Consider the following 20595-nt stretch of genomic DNA (forward strand, 5'->3'; position numbering starts at 1 on the left):
GGTGATTCTGATGCTTGTCAATGCTTCTGGCATTTTTTGTTTCATCTCTTCTAAATTAACAAAATGTCTCCCTTTGAGGACATTTTTCATCTAGGGAAACAAAAACAAAAACAAAATTTGTGCAGGGTGAGATCAGGTGACTAGGAAGGGTGGGGCACCAGGGTCATGCTGTTTTTTGGTCAAAACTGCTGAACGCTCAGCACTGTGTGGGCAGGGGCATTAGCATGAAATGGGCAAACGCGTTGAAATAATCTTCAGAAAACACTCACTGAAGCTGAACACAGACTCTCACAATGTGGGCTGGTACAGATGGATTCCTAGAACAATCGCCCATCAGGGGAAGCCCTCCAGAAGGTAATCCTGGGGTTTTTGGGGTTCCCTCCTCGTAGTCTCCCTCTTTACTCCACCCCAAACTGGACACTGGTGTTGGCCTTGAATTGGTGGCAATGACCTTTGATTCGCTTTCCATTACTTTGGATTTATTGCTAAAATGATATTTGTATCTTTATATATAAACATGCATATGCATATGCATCTATATTTTGAGGAAGCACTGTATTATTTTTCACAGTGTATGTACCATTTTACATTCCCATGGGTAATGCACAAGGGTTCTAGTTATTCCAAATGCTCATCAATATTGTTATGTTCCATTTTTTTAAATTATATCCATCATAGAGGTATAGAGTGGTATCTCATGAAGATTTTGATCTGCATTTATCTAATTACTAATGATGTTGAGCATATTTTTCATATATTCATTGGCCATTTGTATATCTTCCTAGAAATATCTATTCAAGTCCATGGCCCATTTTTTAATTGTTTTGTTTTGTTTTTAGTTGTAGGAGTTCTTTATATATTCTGAATTTTAATTCCTTACCAGATATATAATTTGCAAATATTTCTCCCATTCGTAAGTTGTCTTTTCGTTTTCTTGATAGTATTCTTTGATATGCCAAAGTTCTTAATTTTGATAAAGTCCAATTTATCTACATTTATTTTGTTGCCTGTTCTTTTGGTGTTTCTCTTCATGAACATGAAATGTTTTCCTATTTATTTAGGTCTTCTTGATTTCAGTAATATTTTATGGTTGATAGTGTACAAGTCTTTCACCTCCATGGCTAGATTTAGTCCTAAAATTTTGATTATTTTACATACTATTTTAAATGAAATTGCATCTTAAATTTCCTTTTTGGGATATACATTGCTGCAGTAAAGAAACACAACTGACTTTTGTGTGTTAATCTTGTATCATGCAACTTTGGTACATTTTTTATCACCTCTAATAGTTTTTTTGTGTGAATTCTTTAGGATTGTCTGTAAGCAAAATCTTAGGCTGGTAACCACCAATCTGTTCTGCAATAACATAATTTCATCTTTTCAAGAATGTCATAAATGGACCTATACCACATGTGATCTTTTGAAATTGGCTTTTCTTTTGCATTTAGCATAACGCCTAGAGATTGTATAGAATTAATTTTATTTCTTCTTTAAATGTTTTATAGAACTCACCAGTAAAACTACATGGGCCTGGAATTTCTCCCTTTAAAGGTTTTTAACTATAAATTTAGTGTATTTAATATATATAGGACTATTAAAGTTATCTGTTTCTTCTTAAATGTATTTTGGTGGTTTATATCTTCTAAGAAATAGAAGATCATTCATCTAAGTTGTTAAATGTATGGGTTCTTTTTAAGTTGTTTGTACTATTTTATTATTATCCTTTTAATGTCAGTAGAGTCTATAATAATAATGTTGTGGAGGAAGCTCCCAGAAACTGGGTTCTTCTTGCCAACGAAGTAAAGAATTACAGATCAGCAAATTTATTAACATGCACACAGGGTTTATTGGTGATCCAGTCTCATGGAAGAGAAAGGGCCTAGCTGAGGTGGGTGGAGAAAGGCATGGGCAAAGCAGAGTAAGGGAAGCAAAAGTAAGGGTGGAAGGTCAGGGTGGCAAGCAGACATCTGTGTGGCCTGAGTCAAGGCAGCCAGAGAGCCAAGAGAAAGAGTGCTTTATTCTGAGGACTTATAAAGTTGGCAGGATGGGTGTGAAGAAGTTGCATATTGATTGACAGGCAAAGGTGGTGCCAGCTTTCCTGCCAGGGTGGCAAATATACCCAAACTTAGGTATGTGGGTGGGGGTGTCTGTTAGCCCAAACCCTTATCTTGCTCCAGACTCCATTTGTTCATCTTCTTGTAAAACAGATACATGGCAAGAAGTAGTTAATTAACGTTGGGGCAGCTACCTAAAGTTATTTATGGGCTCTTTCAATAAGAATTGGGGACTCCCTTGTAAAACAGATAGTGACCAGAGGTAGGCAACTAACCAAAGTTGTTTTATGGGCATCTTCCTATGGGCAACGTGGGCTCTCTCCCACCTTTCAGGTCTTGGGGTGAAAGCACAGTTTCAAAGGCTTTCTTTCCCAGATAGTGGAGACGATACATAGAGTTTCAAGGACTGCTCTCTTCCCGTGTTAGCATGGTGTTTCCTGTGGTGGTTGTTTACACCTGGCAATATTATCCGACCAGGCTCAGGACTGCTGAGTCAGTGGGTGAGACAGGTCTCCCTCCTCCTCCCTGCCTCAGTTTGCTATCTATCCTACCTAACAATAGCCTTTATTTCTTTTCTGATATTGGTGACTATGTCTTTTACCATTTTATTTTTATTAATTATTTTGCTAGATACTTAAAACTTAATATTTTCAGGCCTGGCTGGTGTAGCTCAGTGGATGGAGTGCGGGCCTGTGAACCAAAGGGTCGCTGGTTTGATTCCCCGTCAGGGCACACGCCTGGGTTGCAGGCCAGGTCCCCAGTAGGGGGTGCACGAGAGGCAACCACACATTGATTTTTCTCTCCCTCTATTTCTCCCTCCCTTCCATTCTCTCTAAAAAATAAATAAATAAAATCTTTAAAAAGCACAGTGTTTTCAAAAAACAACTTTTTGTTTGTTAATATTCCTTATTGCTTTTGTTTTCAGTGTTACGGACATCGCTCTTACATATATTCTGCCTCTCCTTTTGCATGAAGTTTGTTTTGCTCTTCACTTTGTACTTCAACAAAGTGAAAACTTAGATTATTTATTTGAAAAAATCATCTCCTAATATAAACATGTAGTGCAAGGAATTAAAATTTCTTTTAATCCCTTGCTTTAGTTGCATCTCATAGATTTTGATATGTTGTGTTTTAATTTTCATTCAGTTGAATAAATTAAGGTTTCTTTGAAAATTTCTCCTTGACACATAGATCCTTTAGAAGTATGTTGCTAAATTTCTAAGTATTTGAGGACTTTATTATGTTATTGGCTTATAGATCACTGAGATGTTCATTTCTTTTTTTCAATGCATTTTCTTTCTTTATTGTTCATATTGAATCATATCTATTAAAATATTTTAAATTTCTCATTCTCATTTTGCTATTGAGTCCATTCAGTAATTTTTAATTATTTTTAATTTTTTTTGTTTTAACAATTTTCATTCATTGTATCTTCTATTCATTTCCTGAGACTCTCTGTTTTTCAACAATGTTTATAATTGCTTACTGGGGCATGTCTATCTGAGCTGCTTTAAAGTCATTGTCATGTAAGTCCAACATTTGTGCCATCTCAGTGTTTGTGTTTCTTGATGATCTTTTTCATTCTGGTTGAGATTTTCTGAATTTTGGTACAGTGGTTAATTTTGGATTGCATTGCAGGTATTTCAAATATTATGTTCTGAGCCTCTGGTTCCTATTTAAATTTTCTATTTCAGCTGGTAGTCAACAGATTCAGGTTCTGAATACACCTTCTGACTACTTTATGGGCTGTGGCTCAAATGTTAACTTAATAATCAGAGACTTCTCTGTGCTATTGTGGCCTGCTCTGTTTGTTGCTATCCAGAGGCTAATTTGAAACCTGAGTGGTATTATGTACTGTAGTTCTGTTCTCAAGTCATTTGTTGTGTAAATTCTGGTAAGGTCCATGCAAGGGCTGCTTGGAATCTTTTTAGGATTTATATAGACAAATTTAAAGCATTCCTTTCTTCAGTTGTCTCTTCTCCGCCGTTCTGTCTCTACTGTTTAGTTCTGAGAGATGAGGGTACCACCTATTTGCTTTTGTTCACGTAACACAGGCAGGTGTGGTTGACAGTGCTCCTCCTTGCAGTCTCCACTAAGCCAGTGGGGAGAAGGAAAGGCATGGCATTTGCTCACAGTACCACAGAGTGAGTATGTTCAGCAGGGCTGTCTCCTACCTGCTTCCCAGCATCTGTGAAGGAGGGAGAGTTGTCTTTGCTCACATTATTGAAAATTGGGAATGATTAACAAGGCTCCATCCCACAGTCTCCACAGTGACTGGTGTGGAGTGGGAGAGGTAGGTAAAAGTAACAAGTTCCATTCTGCAAAGCTAGGTTCTTGCTGGTTCTGAAACTATGTCTTTTTAATGACTCTGCCTATTTTATTTTTTCTTAATACTGCCCATTGCTTCTTCACATGACCAACTCCTATTTCTCCTTTAAGATTTAGGTCAGAGTTTATCTCTTCCTTTTCGTACTGCACATACTCTAGTGCTCCCATTGAAATTGAGGGGTGCTTGATGAGCAAATTTCTTTGAAGAAATTTGACCTGTATCTGTATTTAACCACATAAACATTGATAGAGAATGCTGATTCCTTCTTGTATGAGTATTTCTGAGGGCAAAAGGCCTGATAGGAGTAGAGAAATAGGGACTTTGATTTCTAGGAAGAAGAGAAAGGCTTGACACACCAACTTTAGAATTTTCTGCAGTCCAGGAAAGGTACAGAAGAGAACCTTAGATGTTTCTGTGCTTCCACTTAAGGAGCAGGGAAGGTGGAGGGAGCTGAAACAATGGACACCTGGACAGACACTCAAAGAGAATCGCTCCATCCAGTGATGAGGCTGTAGGTATGGATCTCGTGTCCTACCACTTTTCCACTTCCCTCACTAAGACAGCGCCAGCCTCACCAGCTATCTTTCTGCATCTTGAATGTGCCATGGTTTTCAAAGACTTAGGGCTTTTGTGCTTGATATTTTCTCTGTCTGGAGTGTTCTGGACCCTGAACTTTCACATGGCTTCCTGTCATTGAGAATATCTCCTCTACCACTACTCTCTAGGACATCTCTCAATATTAGTTTTATTACACATATCACTGTCTGTATTTATTTGTGAAATTTTTTATTGTCTGTCTCTACCCCCTAGACTATTAGTGAAAGTAGGAATATTGGTTGTCTTATTCACAACTGTAATTCCAGTGTCTAGAGCGCTGCCTGCAATGTATGTTCTCAACACATGTTTGTGGAATAAATTATAATCATGTCTTTTTTAGGACTAAATGCTGTTTAACCTATTGACTACATGCATAATCTAGGCAATTATAAATCATTTTGTATATATTTAAATTCAATTTTTTCAATATTTTATTAATAAATTGTATAACATATTTTTTTATTTTCAAGCATATTCTCAGTTCTAGGACTTGTGAGTGGATCTCTGTGAAAGGACTTTTAGTGCAATGCTGTAAATAATACACTAAAACTGTAACAATTATATCAAGAAAACTAACTAAAGTATGAGATATTAAGTTCAGTATATTTAATGGCAAATAGCTAATTTGAAGGACTCGAGGGTTTTTTTAAATACAGAGTTAGCATGATTGGCTGGATATTTAGGCATCACACTGATATAAAACAACAACTATAGATTCAATAACCAGCTTGATTTATCAGTTTAGTGAGACTATTCAATTCTACTTATAAAGATTTGTTAAATTGTCAAAGTTAATACATTGACAGACATTTTAGTTAAACTTATACTCAGGTAGATTCTTATTTCATAGATTTAGAGTTGGCAACAAAGTGCAATCAATTCTCATTGTTCACAGTAGTTATGTTTAGTAAAGTTTCCTTGAATACTAACTTAGTGAATATAGAACCATCATTGCTTTTAGGGGAAATATAGGGTTAGGTTCCTCTGAGCCTGCCATTAAAGTATTTTTGACAACTAATCAATACCTAATCTTGCTTCATGTATGTTTATCTTTAGAGATGCTTTATGTAATATATGTGTATATTATTGACTCATTAACATTGAACATATAGCCCATGACACTATAACTCATGCCCAAATAAAGCTTATCTAATGATGCATGTGTTTTCTCCTTAAGGCATGTTACAACCTCCTTGTGCTTAGGATCACTAGGCAGCACTTCAGCAACATGCTTGGGGATCATTTTAAACAACAAAATCACCAACCAAAAAAACCTTCAAAGATATGAAAAATGTGACTCTAAGTAGACTGCAAAGGACACACTTGTTTACAGTGTAAGATTTGGAATCAGAAGGCAGAGGATTGCCTTGTTCGACCTCAGCTGATAAAGTGTGTGTTGGGTGACTAAAACTGTTTTTTTGCTGCTCTGTGCATGTTTGTGAATGACCATAAAACCACTGTGAGTATTGATTTGGGGGTTGCAAAGTAATTTTATTAAGTAGAAAAATTGGAAAATACAAAATGCATGAATAATGAAGATTGACTGTATTTACACTCTAAATCTAGAATCCTGGATACCATTGAGAAATGAAGACACACACTGGCAAATTTCTTAAGAAAAGCATATAATCTGACAGTCACAGTTGACATGTACACTTGCACTTTGGTAACAGATATAACCATAGTTTCAGGTGTTAAGAACTTGAAACATTCCGATAAAGTCTCTAGTATTCTTCAGCTTCTTCAGTAATTTTGAGGGTGCTTAACACAGCACAGATTTATTATTTCACAGTTTCTGTGGGTCAGGAGTCCAGTTATAACTTAGCTGGTGCTCAACAGGGATGCAGAGTGTTTGCAGACCTCAGTTGCTTAAGGCTGTAGAGTGGAGAGCTGTAGCTTCCTGTTGGCTGTTGCTCTGGAGACCGCCCTCAGTTGCTTGCTAACCGGTCTTCCAACATGGACACTTCCTTCTTAAGAGCAAGCAAAGGACTGAATTTTCTTACAAGTGAAGGTCACAATCCTATGCTTCAGCAACATTTAATGGAACAGAATCCAAAGAATCCAAAAGCAATTTGGGAGTACCATTTCATACTCTCATGTGTGAGGAAAAATATTCTTAAGAACAGTAATGTCAGAGTGGGAATTTCTTATTTTAGATATTTTACTGGATAACTGTTATCAGTCAATGTCAATTTAAAAAGAGTTAATGAACACAGATATTTTTCTTTCAAAATAAAAGTAATTTGTAAATAAAAAAATAAAATGAAAATAGAAAAAGAACAAATGTTCAGAAAGAAACTGCGCGGACCCATAATATAAGCCTAACATTTATTTATTCATCATTGAATAAAGAGACAAAGGTCACCATTTCTGATGACAGAGATTAACAAAAAGAGGCTGTTTGCTAATGATGAGAGGGCATGACATTCATTGTTAAATGTCATAACCTTTGTTTCTCCTTTATCTGTTCTGGTTTTAATTGGGACAGCATGCCTTCTGTAAGAAATATAAACGCATTTGACTAAAATTAGGACTCTGAAAAATGTTTTCTCTTGAATATAAATTTAGAAACATCCAATCATTAAGAAAACAGAAATCAAGGTCTCCAGTCAGAACTTACCTTCATTAGACTCCTACACAATCTCTTGGAGCAAAATGCCAAATCTTAATATTTTTATGATTATTGCAGAAACAATGAGTCCTCTTTGAAGAAGAAAGCCCCCAAAGCACTTGTAAAAGCAATCAAAAGAATATTTGTCTAATCTTAACTGAAACGCAGCTTCAGGTAGCAGTGGAAATGAGAAATCCTAGTTCACTGACTAGTTACAAATTGCCAGACACTGTTTAGTTCCCTATGATAGAGGGGGCCTTATTATTCCCACTGGCAGATAAAGAAACAGAGGTACAGAGAAATTAAGTATCTTGTCAGATCTTAAAACTAGTAAGTGGCAGAATTTGCACAACAAACCAGTCCATCTGATTCCAGAACCCAGGTATTTGATGCTGCCTCCGAATAATGTGAAGTGCTGTTTCTATGAGTAGGAAAAAATGAATATGAAAGTATTTTTAAAATAATGATGCAATACACAAAAGTTAGAGAACAGATGATGACAGTTGTGAGCTCTATTAAATTTGAGGTGACCATAGAGATGCCCAAAGTCTTCCAAGGTCATATAATCAAGGAGATGCAATCTGGCCTTAGCTATGACATTGAAACTGAGATTGAAAGATAAACACTGAGTAGCCACGTGAACTGTGTGCATGTGTGTGGTGCTCCTTACAAAGCAAACCACTTTAGTTGCACGTCACTGCTGTTCCGGGTAGTGTCAGATACAGAGGCAAAGTGTATCTAAACTAGAAATATTTTTATTTACCTATATATTGATTTAGTTGATCCACTAAACACTAATACAGAGTCTCCCTTTGTCATTAAACACTATTGGTCTCTTCATGTTAGAGGTGGACAGGCTCAGTGACTCTGGGTGTATAAATCTTGTTACCTTTTTACTTCTAAAACAAGTAACCAAGACACTCTGCACACTCTATCAAGTGTTTGGGGCTCAGATCTCCCAGTGAAATGCACTGGATAATGCTTGAGTCTCAAAAAGGAAAAATGGATTTAGTCCATTCAGCTGAAAGTTAGCTGAATGGTTTTGTTTGGCCCTTTTTCTTGGATCTATACTTTCTCAAATTGGGGTGCTTATATTCCTTGGGTAAGTCTAACTCTTTCAGAACACATAAAAGTTTAGAAAAAGTTCTACATTTTCCTACATTTACAATGTTACATTAACTTCATTTAGAAGTCCTGTGAGGACAGAAGGAAAATCAGCATAATTCAACTATAGTTCATATTGATAATCTCATCTTTATTGGTAAATATCCAGATAAATACATTTTATGTTCAATGAGCAATTAGAAGATTTACTATTTTGTTAGTGGGAAACCTACTTACAGCTTTAGTCCAGTAGTCAACTTGTTTCCAATTGTTTGCCATCATCAACCCATCTACCACTCCATTAAGAAAAGATCAGATGAAACACCCAGACATGGACACAGGTAGGATTTACAGAGGTCAAGGGGTATGGGTCTCTGTTTCAGCTGTCCTGGGAGTACCCATCGCTGAGATCCCCCCAAGGACTCATCGATATGTTTTCTTGGCTACACTCATTGAGACCAAAACTCAGAACATCAACTATGGGGCAGTCCTGCCCAGAAGGGAAGGGTGTGTAGAGAATTCAGTAAGTCTGCCAAAGACTCCACAAGCTAGGGGCTTGACATATGGTAATACTCTTGTTTAAAAGTAATAGATCACACATTTAAATGAGAAAACCAAACAAACAAACAAAAAAGAAAAGATCATCCTTAAAGTATCAGAACTCCATGGAAAGGGCTTGCCCCTGAGAGCAGACAAGAGCTGTGAGTGTGAGATCAGGGAGGAGTAAACAGCTGTGTTACTGGAAAACAAGTTTGTCACTCAATAAATCAGAGATTTTTTTTCCTTTTGATTACATGAACGCATATTTTTTTCCTATAATTGAATTCAATATCCAGCCATGATTTTCCTCATCAGCATGTTAAAGCATGCTTCGGGCTGGGAGTTTCCTGATGAGGTAGACATAAATAAAAATTCTGAGCACTTTCTGCATGTGATTTTGGGTTGCTGTTCACTGACAGTTTTAAGATGTAGTCTTTATAAACGTATGGTTTCAATTGGAACTGTGGATCAGTAGCTAAAAATAGGAAGTTTGTACATAACTTTGGAATCAGTAAAATATGCAGCTTAGTAAAGGACCAGCTGAATCATGGAGGGCTGTGGCATGGCATGCTGTGATGGTGAACTTCCCAAAGTGAACTTGATGATTGTACTACTACGGTCTTAACTGATAAATTGGTAGTAAGCAGCAAAAGTCAATGTAAAAGTACATAATATATGTGAATTTTCATTTGATTGTTCATCTTGTGTTATAGAGATGCAAATGTATCTTAATTTTGGTTCCTTGTTTGAGAAAACATGGACAATTATGCATAAAGCCATCTCTTTCAAATGACCTTAAGTAACCAGCCATGTAAATTTAAAAGAAACTCACAAGAAATAAAAAACAAAACAAAGCAGTAGCTTGAGTAGTAAAAAAATAAGATAAAAAGTAAAATTAAATAAGAAAATACAAATATTTGAACCTTCTTTAATTACCTTGGATTATGAGATCAAGAAAGAATTAAAAAATGGCAAAGCCATGAGTAGTAAGTGTGAGCAAATGTAGTTTGGACAAATAATATATTTGATAAAAAACTAGAAATGGAACTGTCTTTTGACCTGGCAATTTCACTGTTGGGTTTATACCCTAACAATCCTGAAACGCCAATTCAAAAGAACCTATACACCCTGATGTTCATAGCAGCACGATTTATAACAGCCAACTGCTAGAGATGGCCTAAGTGTCCATCAGGAAATGAATGGATCAAAAAACTGGTTCATTTACACAATGTGATTCTTTTCTTTTCTTTTTTCTTTTTTTTAAATATATTTATTGATTATGCTATTACAGTTGTTCCATTTCCCCCCCCACTCCACTCCATCCTGCTCACCCCCTCCCTCCCACATTCCCCCCCTATAGTTCATGTCCACGGGTCATACTTATAAGTTCTTTGGCTTCTACATTTCCTACACTATTCTTACCCTCCCCCTGTCTATTTTCCACCTATCATCTATGCTACTTATTCTCTGTACCTTTCCCCCCCTCTCCCCCTCCCACTCCCCTATTGATAACCCTCCATGTGATCTCCATCTCTATGGTTCTGTTCCTGTTCTAGTTGTTTGCCTAGTTTGCTCTTGTTTTTGTTTTAGGTGTGGTCGTTAATAACTGTGAGTTTGCTGTCATTTTTACTGTTCCTATTTTTTATCTTCTTTTTCTTAGGTAACTCCCTTTAACATTTCATATAATAAGGGCTTGGTGATGATGAACTCCTTTAACTTGACCTTATCTGAGAAGCACTTTATCTTCCCTTCCATTCTAAATGATAGCTTTGCTGGATACAGTAATCTTGGATGTAGGTCCTTGCGTTTAATCTTGGGTAATGTAATTATGATGTGCCTTGGTGTGTTCCTCCTTGGGTCCAGCTTCCTTTGGGACTCTCTGAGCTTCCTGGACTTCCTGGAAGTCTATTTCCTTTGCCAGATGAGGGAAGTTCTCCTTTATTATTTGTTCAAATAAGTTTTCAGTTTTTTGTTCTTCCTCTTCTCCTTCTGGCACCCCTATAATTCGGATGTTGGAACATTTCAAGATGTCCTAAGCCTCTCCTCATTTTTCTGAATTCTTGTTTCTTCATTCTTTTCTGGTTGGATGTTTCTTTCTTCCTTCTGGTCCACCCTGTTAGTTTGAGTCCCAGTTTCCTTCGCATCACTATTGGTTCCCTGTACATTTTCCTTTGTTTCTCTTAGCATAGGCTTCATTTTTTCATCTGGTTTTCGAACAGATTCAACCAATTCTGTGAGCATCTTGATAACCAGTGCTTTGAACTGTGCATCCGATAGGTTGGCTATCTCTTCCTCACTTAGTTGTATTTTTTCTGGAGCTTTGAAGTGTACTGTCATTTGGGCCTTTTTTTTTTTTTTTTTTTTTTTTTTTTTGTCTTGGAGTGTCTGTTACTTTAAGGGGCAGAGCCTTAGGTGTTCCTGGGGCGGGGTAATGCTCCTCGCGGCGCTGTGACGCTGTATGTGGGGGAGGGGCTGAGAGGGAGCAATGGCGCCCGCTTCTCTCTCCTCTGGATTTCAATCTTTTGCTCTGCTACCCACAATCAAACTGGGCCCCTCTGGTGCTGGTTCCCGAGTGGGTGGGCTTGTGCACACTCTAGGCCCCTGTGGGTCTCTCCAACGACCTCTCCTGGGAGGCTGGGAGTCTCTCCTGCTGCCGCCCCAACCCCCACGGGTACTTTCAATCAGAGGTCTGAGGCTTTATTTCCCGGAGCTGGAGCCCTGGGTTGCGCCGTCTGCTTTGATCCCCGCCGTTTGTCCAGTTTATCTGTGTGCGAATGTGGGGTCACAGGGTCTGCTAGTGGTCAGACTGCCTGCCCCATTCATCCCACACTTCGCCAGTCTCGGTCCCGCCAAGGTCACGCAAGTGCTCTCCACCCCGGTGCCCATCTCTGCCCCTCCTACCGGTCTGGATGAATGTTTATTTTTTATTTCCTTGGTGTCGGACTTCCTTGCCATTCGATTTTCTGTCAATTCTGGTTGTGTGAGGAGGCGCAGTTTGTCTACCTATGCCGCCATCTTGGTTCTCTCACACAATGTGATTCTATGCAGCAGAAAGAAGAAAGGAACTCCTACCTTTCATGACATCATGGATGGAACTGGAGAATATTATGCTAAGTGAATAAACCAGTTGGTGAAAGACAAATACCATATGATCTCACATGTAAGTGGAACCTAATCAACAAAACAAGTGAGCAAAATAGAACCAGATTCGTGGAAATAAAGAACAAACTGACAGTGACCAGAGGGGAGGGAGGAGGGGGGTGATGGGGAAAGAAGGGGAAGGGTCAAGTAACATGTATAAAGGACCCAAGGACAAAGACAATGGGGGGGGGGAAGAATAGGGGGGATTGAAAGTGGAAGGTGAGGGTGGGTAGGGGAGGGGAGAGTAATGGGGGGAAATGGGGACAACTGTAATTGACCAATGAAAATAAATAAAAAATAAAAAAGTAAAAGGCATGATTAAATACTATTTAAGAGATTGAATTATAAAACTGTGATATATGTTCTGCTAAGATTTGTGTAATGTTAAGAAAGATACAAAATAACTAAGTTGTTTGTTTCCATTTTTCTTAATTAAACATTTTAATGAAAGTACAACACATATGTAGAAAAGAAAACAACTTAAAGGGGACAGACAGCACAATGCATTTTCATACATGAACACATCCAGATCACCTCTTCCCAGATAGATGCATAATAAACGCTCACTCTCTCAGAAGACTCCCTTATGCTGCCTCATAAAAACTTCCTTTTATTTCTGGACATAGAAAACATGATTTTCATTTCTAACACAATTGAACCCAAGGAAGAGACTTGTTTTCCCTAGTTTAGGATTTTAACAATGAAATCATGTTATACACACTTTTGTGTTTGATTTTTTTGTAACATTATTTTTGAGAAATTAAACCATGTTACTGTAGTAGTATTAATTTTATCAGTCTATAACATTTCATTATATTTTGTAAAACTCTAGTCTTTCCAGTTAAAAAAATTATTACTGTATTTCTTTCTGTGTCTTTAGATAAACTTAAGTCTGTGTTCCTGTTGGATGTGTATGTCATACATTTGTTTACTGTTAGAGATTTTGCCAAATGCTTTTCCAAGGTGTCTGTACCAGTTTGTACATCTGCCAGGAGTGTACAAATGTTCCATAGCTTCACATCTTCATTGGTGTTTGATGTTAACCTTTTTATTTTAGGCACTTCTATGGATGTGTGGTGGGACCCTTTTATTGTTGTGTTTAACATTTGCTTAATGATTAATGATGCCAATATGTTTATTGGCCATTTTAATGTTCTCTTTCATGAAGTTCTTTTTCATGTTGCTTCCTTATTTTTGAAATTAGTTGACTATGTTGTCCTTACTGATTTGTAAGAATTCTTAAGATATTTTAGATATGAGGCCTATCTTAGTTCATTTGGACTGCTATAAGAAAAAAAACATAAACTAGATAACTTATAAACAACAGAAATTTATTTCTCAGTTTTGGAAGTCCAAGCTCGAGTTACCAGGGTAGTTGGGAGAGGGCCCTTTCTGGTTCATCGCAGGTGCCTTCTTGCTGTGTCTTCAGGTGGTGGGAGAAACCACTTCACATGGTAGAAGGGGATATCTCTGGGGTCTTTCTTTTTTTTAAAGAACACTAAGTGCTATTCATAAGGGCTCCACCCTTATGACTTAATCACCTCCCAAATGTCCCACTTCCAGATACCATCACCTTTGGGGTTAGGATTCAACCTGTGAATTTGGAGGGGACACATTCAGACTATAGCAAGGTTTTATTCTCATTATAATGGCTAACACCTCCCACTCTGTAGCTTTTCCTTTACCCTGTAATGGTAGACTTTTATAAACTGAGAGTCTTCATTTTAATGAAGATTAACTTTTTTCCCTTTTATGGTTTATGCTTTTAGTGACTACTTAAGAAATCCTAAAACACTGAAATGACATGAAGATATTATTCTAGATATATTCTATGACCATATTATTTTAATTTTTACACAAACATCTACAGTCAATCTGAAACTGATGCATCTGGATGGGGGGCTCAGGAGTCATTTTCTTCATATAGATATTTGATTGAGCTGTGACTATTTTAAAAAGTCATTCTTTATCTCTGTGCAGTGTAAATTTTGTCAAAGCATGTGTCTATATATGTGTAGGTCTTTTTACTCGATTCTTTTTAATGTTTCACTGTTTTTCTATTCTGTGTGAGTACCACATTGTCTTATTCACTACAGATTTAAAATAAGTCACAATATCGGTTTGTATAAATCCTCTAACATTGTTATTTTCAGCATTGCTTTGCCAATCTTAAAATTTTGTATCAGTTTTGGAGTTAGTCTATTAACTTCATGGGAAAAGTTTCTGAAAGTTTGAATATGTCTCATTGAATCACTATCATTCTGGCAATAATTGAAACTTTTACAATATTAAGTTTTTCAATCTATGACCATGGTATACCTCTCATTAATTTAGGTGTTATGTAATGGACTCATTGATGACTCAGGCAGACTACCTCTTGTCTCTACTTCATAGGGCACACCACAAGCCCCACTTCTAAATGTCAACACCCACATTCTTTTGTTGTTGTTGCTGAGAGCATTTCTTGTCCTCTTGGAGCTTCTTTGCTGCCTGTCACAGCAAACCAGAATTTCTAGAAAATAAACTCAGGAGAATTCAGCCAGTGACTGATGAAAGTTGTCACATACCCCACTTCCTTAGTCTATCTGATTAGAGATCTGAAATTAATTAGTGTTTTTCATTAGCTCCCAGAGTTCTCCCAAGAAATTAAACTTAATTTACCCAGAGTAGTAACTTTAGGAGATACCCTTACTCAGATTAAGAAAGTTATCTTATATTTCTTCTTGTTATATTTGTTTTAATTGTGACAGAATAATGAATTTTGTTGCCTATTTTGGACCTCTGAAATAATCATAAATGTTTTCCCTTTATTCAGCAATATTATACATCACTTTCAAAAGGTAAACAAATGGCATTCCTGTAGTAAAAACAATTTATTGTGCTGTATTACTCTACTTATATATTATTATATTTGTTTTACTTATAGTTTGACTATGAGTTTGTACATATGATTATGGGAGTGATTGGTGTATAATTTTCCTTTGTTATAATGTCCTTGTCATGTTTGAATGAGTCATAATTATTTTTATTTTTTTCTATTCTCTAATTACACAAGAGTTTTGTAACATTGCCATTTTTTCCCTTAAAGGATTGGAACAATTTATTAGTAAAGACTTTTGGAACTAGAGTTTTGTTCATGGGAAGATATTTAATAACTTTTTTGATATATGACTACTATGATTTTCAGTATCTTCCATCAGTTTTTATCAGATGGGTTTTATGCAGAGCCTATCCATTTCACCAAAATATCTTTTTTATTTTCAGTAGGATTTTAAAGTTTTCCACTTTTTCATTGCAGAAGATGGTAATTTATACACTGCTTATTTTTTACACGATCAGTTTTAACAGGAATTATTAGTTTTATTGTTTTTTAAGAAACCAATTCTAGCTTTGTTTATTCTTTTTAAAATATATTTATTGATTATGCTATTACAGTTGTCCCATTTCCCCCACTTCACTCCACTCCATCCTGCCCACTCCCTCCCTCCCACATTCCTCCCCTAGAGTTCATGTCCATGTGTCATACTTATAAGTTCTGTGGCTTCTACATTTCCTATACTATTCTTACCCTCCCCCTGTCTATTTTCTACCTACCATTTATGCTACTTATTCTCTGTACCTTTCCCCCCTCTCTCCCCCTCTCACTCCCCTGTTGATAACGCTCCATGTGATCTCCATTTCTGTGGTTCTGTTCCTGTTCTAGTTGTTTGCTTAGTTTGCTTTTGTTTTTGTTTTAGGTGTGGTTGTTAATAACTGTGAGTTTGCTGTCCTTTTTACTGTTCATATTTTTTATCTTCTTTTTCTTAGGTAAGTCCCTTTAACATTTCATATAATAAGGGCTTGGTGATGATGAACTCCTTGAACTTGACCTTATCTGACAAGCACTTTATCTTCCCTTCCATTCTAAATGAAAGCTTTGCTGGATACAGTAATCTTGGATGTAGCTCCTTGCCTTTCATGACTTGGAATACTTCTTGCCAGCCCCTTCTTGCCTGTAAGGTTTCTTTTGAGAAATCAGCTGACAGTCTTATGGGAACTCCTTTGTAGGTAACTGTGTCCTTTTCTCTTGCTGCTTCTAAGATTCTCTCCTTCTGTTTCATCTTGGCTAATGTAATGATGATGTGCCTTGGTGTGTTTCTCCTTGGGTCCAGCTTCTTTGGGACTCTCTGAGCTTCCTGGACTTCCTGGAAGTCTATTTCCTTTGCCAGCTTAGGGAAGTTCTCTTTCATTATTTGTTCAAATAAGTTTTCAAGTTTTTGTTCTTCCTCTTCTCTTTCCGGTATTCCTATAATATGGATGTTGGAGCGTTTCAAGATGTCCTGGAGGTTCCTAAGCCTCTCCTCATTTTTTTGAATTCTTGTTTCTTCATTCTTTTCTGGTTGGATGTTTCTTTTTCCTTCTGGTCCACACCATTGATTTGAGTCCCAATTTCCTTCGCATCACTATTGGTTCCCTGTACATTTTCCTTTGTCTCTCTTAGCATAGCCTTAATTTTTTCATCTAATTTGCGACCAAATTCAACCAATTCTGTGAGCTTCCTGATTACCAGTGTTCTGAACTGTGCATCTGATAGATTGGCTATCTCTTCGTTGCTTAGTTGTATTATTTCTGGAGCTTTGATCTGTTCTTTCATTTGGGCCATTTTTTTTGTCTTAGCGCCCCTGTTATGTAAAGGGGAGGAGCCTCAGGTGTTCAACAGGGTGGGGTAATGCTGGTTACTGCTCTGTGACACTGTACGTGGGGGAGGGGCCAAGAGGGAGCAATGGCACTTGCTCCACTCTCTGCCAGATTTCAGTCACTCCCTCTGCTACCCACAATCAAATCGGGCCCCTGTGGTGCTGATTCCCGAGTGGGTGGGCTTGTGCACGTTCTAGGTCCCTGTGGGTCTCTCCAACAAACTCTCCTGTGAGGCTGGGAGTTTCTCCTTCTGCCGCCTCAACCCCCACGGGTGTTTTCAATCAGAGATTTGAGGCTTTATTTCCCTGTGCTGGAGCCCTGGGTTGTGTGGTCTGTTTCGATTTCCCGCTGTTCCTCCTGGTTTATCTATGTTCAAATGTGGGGCCGCAGGGTCTGCCTGCCACCACCTTGTGGGGTCTGCCAGCTGCAGCCTGGCCTGCCCTGCTCCACAATCCACCACCTCGCTGAGTCCACCAGCCACCTGCTTGCCTCGAGTCCTCTCCACCAGGCTGCTGGTCTCCGCTCCTCCTACTGGTCTGGATGAATGTTTCTTCTTTATCTCCTTGGTTGTCAGGCTTACATACAGTTCAATTTTCTGTCAGTTCTGGTTGTTTTTTGTTTTTAAATTGTTGTTGTCCTTCTTTTGGTTGTGCAAGGAGGCACAATGTGTCTACCTATGCCTCCATCTTGGCTAGCTGTTTATTCTTTTTAATGTATATTTCTTCTCTATTTAATTTTGGTTCTTATGTTTCATAAATATAGTTTGCTACCTTCTGCTTTGTGTTTAATTTGCTACTTTTTAAAATTTTAATGTAAATATTTAGATCATTGATTTCCATTGATGTTTTTAAATATATGTATCTAAGACTAGGGTGTTTTAACTACATTTCACAAGGTTTTATATTTTGTATTTTCATCATCTTACATTTAAAATATTTTCTTTTTTAAATAAATGTTTATATCTTATTTTACCTGTGGGTTAGTGAGAAGTTCTTGTTTAATTTCTAAACATTGGGACTTAGAAATAATGTAAATATTGATTTCTAGCTTGGTTTCTTTATAATGAGAAATCTTTCATTTTGGTTTCAAGCTTTTGAAAATTGTTGTAACTTAATTGTTGCCCAACATGGGGTCAATTTGGGGTCATGTTTATACGGACTTGCATAGACTATATATTCTGTGGTTGTTAAGTTCAATGTTCTTTACATGTTCATTTGGTTAAGTTTGTTAATTTATAGTCTTTTGGGGATAAGAGAGGTTCTGGGTCATGTGTGACAGAAGGGCTCAGAGCAGGAGTGTTCTTAGCACCCACCTGGCCCCAAATTGGAGCCCTGCTGATAAAAACCTGTTTCCTTCAAAACACACACACACACGCATACAAACACACACAAAGTTTGTTAATCATGGTGTTTATATGGTGTTTAATCCACCATATATTATTTGTTTACTTATTCCATCAGTTACTGAGAAAAGTACATTTAAATATTCCATCAAGATTGTGTGCTTTTCTATTTTTATTTGTAATTTTTATGTATTTAGAGCCTGTATTAATAGGTGCATGTGTATTTAAAATATATCTTCTTGATAATTGACATTCTATCATTATAAAATGTCATTTTTTTTGCTACTTTTTGCTTTCAAGTCCACTTGACATATATATGCTTTTTAGATACATGAATTTTCATTAGTTTGTATCTTGTGCTATAGCACCATGTAACATTTTAAAATCTGAAAATATTTTAGTTTTTAGAATTTGAATCTGATATTATTTTATAATTGAATGAATTGTAATTCATTATAATGCAATTACTGTCATATTTGTATTTAAATCTTACTCTTTGTTTCTGTTTTATTTGTTTTACATTCTTCTCTGTCACATTCTTGGGGGCTTATTAAATATTTTTACTATTCTCTCCTTTCAATTAACTTCTTAGATATAGATTTGTAATTATTATTAATAATTAACCTAAAATTACAATCTGCATTCTATTTTTATCAAATAATTAATATTAATGAATACCTTTACCAATTTTTGAAAAAAAGATGGCCCTTAGAACACTTTAACTTCATGTATATACCCCATATTTTATATTTTTTGTTGTACATTATAATTCTGAGTATATTTTAACCACTCAACACATCACCATTTTATACAATCAATGCCATTTTCCAATTACCTACATATTCATTCTTTCTGTTGTTCTTTTCTCTACAAAAATTATTTGTGTTTCTCTCTGGAATAATTTCCTTCAGTCTAAAAGATTCCCTTTATTAATTATTGTTTTGTGCAGCTCTTCTCTGTGATTAATTCTCTCTGTTTTTGTTATTTACAATGTCATTTGGAAAGAATACTTTTTGCAGGGCATAAAATACTAGGTGGTGATTATTATCTTTTTCTCTCTGTACTTTCCAGGTGCCGTCCTCTTGTCTTTAGCTACCATATCATTTGTTGAATATACATTGTCATTCATATTGTTGCTCCTTTGAAAGTCATGGGTCTTTCACTCTTTGGATAACTAAAATATGTCCCATTTCTCTTTAAATTTCATCAAGTTTACTATTTTTGTCTAGCTATAGTTTTTTAAATTATATATCATAAATCTGTGGCTTTTGGAAAATTCTCAGACATTATTTATTCAACTACAGTGTCTGCCTAGTTTTATTTTATGTCTCCTTCTGTAATACATTTTACATATATATTAAAACTTTTTAATATCTTCCCTTTCGATTATTATACTAGGTATTTCTTATTGATCTTTATGCTATTCAATTCACTGTTCTACTCCATATCAAAGTCCAATCTCTTATTAAAACCATGTATTAAATCTTACTTTTACTTTTATTATTTTATTTTTAAGTTTTAGGATGTATATAATGAATATTTATATTGAATATACTTATGACCATGACTATACATTGAGTGTTAGTATATTCATATAGTCATATTTATATTCAATTGTTTCTTAAATTCTCCATCTTGTTCTCCATTTTCTCAAACATGTTAATTATTTTATAGATGTCTGATAGTTTTAATATCTACACCTTTTGTGAGTCTGTTGCATTTTTTTCTGATTTTGTTAGTAATTTGGTGTTCCAAGTAGTCTTTTTATTAAATGCCAAGTAGTGTGATGAGAAATTACAGATATTATTTAAAGCTCTAGAGTCATTTATGTTGATTCTAGAAGGCAGCTAGGTAGAGAAAGATGATCTTAATCCAAACTGGTATTGAGCTAATTTTAAGATAAGCCTGAGTTATTAAAAGGCTTGGCTGTTTCTACTTTGCCACCACTCCCAAGTTGTCATTCTTTAGTTCTCAAGTGGAACTGAAGGCTCTCCTCCTTGGGAAGCCAGGAACTTAATTTTGGTTCTTGTATTTCTATTAAACTACCTGAAATTCTTCTCACCATCTCAAACTCTACGTTTCTGTATGTGAACCAACAAAATCCTTAAGGAGAAAAGTAGTCCTGAATATTGAGCTCTTTTCTCTACTTACCCTCTTTCTAAGACCTTGCCACCTTAAGTTCTTATCATCTTTCTAGTTC

At 36.3% G+C, this 20595-nt stretch overlaps 1 pseudogene; it reads left to right on the forward strand.

Annotated features, from left to right (window-relative positions):
- The first annotated feature begins 229 nt into the window (after nt 1-229).
- The window catches only part of LOC112319269 (brain mitochondrial carrier protein 1 pseudogene), a 183224-nt pseudogene continuing 162858 nt past the window's right edge, over nt 230-20595 (forward strand).

Source organism: Desmodus rotundus, chromosome 11 (genome assembly GCF_022682495.2).
Source record: "Desmodus rotundus isolate HL8 chromosome 11, HLdesRot8A.1, whole genome shotgun sequence".
Lineage (NCBI taxonomy): Eukaryota > Metazoa > Chordata > Mammalia > Chiroptera > Phyllostomidae > Desmodus > Desmodus rotundus.